Here is a 1,165-nt window from a genome sequence, read left to right as displayed (position 1 = left end):
ATGGTATAAGCGTAGATTATTGCATACAAGTATGAATAAAATATTGTTGATTTGAGTCACGCGTTTGGGCTCAGCAACCCAAAATCTTTGTACATCTAACATCTGGCAGCGATTCTCCAGCTCCATCTGGAAAATCTGTCTCCTGTGCTCGCTACCATAACGTCTTTCCACTGCACCCATTAAAGCATCGTAATTGTTCCTTTCACAGTCAGGAATTGTCTGCAAATTTTCCGCTGCAGGTCCTTTTAATGCCACGAACAGAGCAGCGGATTTATCCTCCATGCTCCAACGATTTGCTGTAGCTGTCTTCTCGAACTGGAGCTTAAAGACTTGGAAAGGAATCGTGCCGTCAAAGGATGGAGTCTTTACCTTGGGAGCACTTGTCGAAGTAGCTGGACGATTCATCTGCAAATCTCGGAGGCAACCTTCCAACTCTTCTACCTTTGCTTCGACTTTCTCCTGAATTAGCTCTTCGATTTTATCTTGTCGTTCCTCTATTTTATCCTGTCTCTCTCTGAGTTCCGCGTTGTCTTTAAATAAATTCTCTTGTAGCTGAGTAATCTTTTCATCTAGCTGCGATGACATGTACGTTTTCTGTGCTTCCAGCAGCGATGACATGCTTGTTTCCTGCACTTGCAGCTGGGATGAAATCTGTGATGACATCTGTGACATGGCAGCCAATAACGTGTTCATGTCCGTAGCTGGTGATGACGACGGAGCCTTTTGCTGTTCTTCAACCTTCCCGGATGTCTGCTGCATATCCTTCGACGAACATCCTTCTGTTCATCTTTTGCGGATGCATCGTTAAGTTTACCCTGGAAGTCGTATTTGTCCACGTCGATGCCTTCTGCTTCCATAGCCTCTCGCAGCCGTGATAGTAACTCTACTTTTCTTCCGGAGGTTGCTAAATTTCGCTTCTCTAACTCCTGTTTGAGTTCCTCAATCTTTAAGTCCTGAATTTTTGCCATTTTCAAAAGTTTATCCTTCGGAATTTATTTAACAATCCCACTTCTGACACCAATTGTTACGATTATCCTTGAAACCTCGCCCGATTTCCCAAAACTTCGGGTTCGTATCGCTTGATTGTTAAATAAATGCTAACGATGAACAAATTGTAGTACAATTAACTTTATTGTACAACAAACAATTTTCAATACTCGCTAAT

This window comes from Rhagoletis pomonella, unplaced genomic scaffold (genome assembly GCF_013731165.1).
Source record: "Rhagoletis pomonella isolate Grant_MI unplaced genomic scaffold, Rhpom_1.0 Rhpom_scaffold_00003, whole genome shotgun sequence".
Taxonomy (NCBI): Eukaryota; Metazoa; Arthropoda; class Insecta; order Diptera; family Tephritidae; genus Rhagoletis; species Rhagoletis pomonella.
This window is presented reverse-complemented; position numbering follows the sequence as displayed.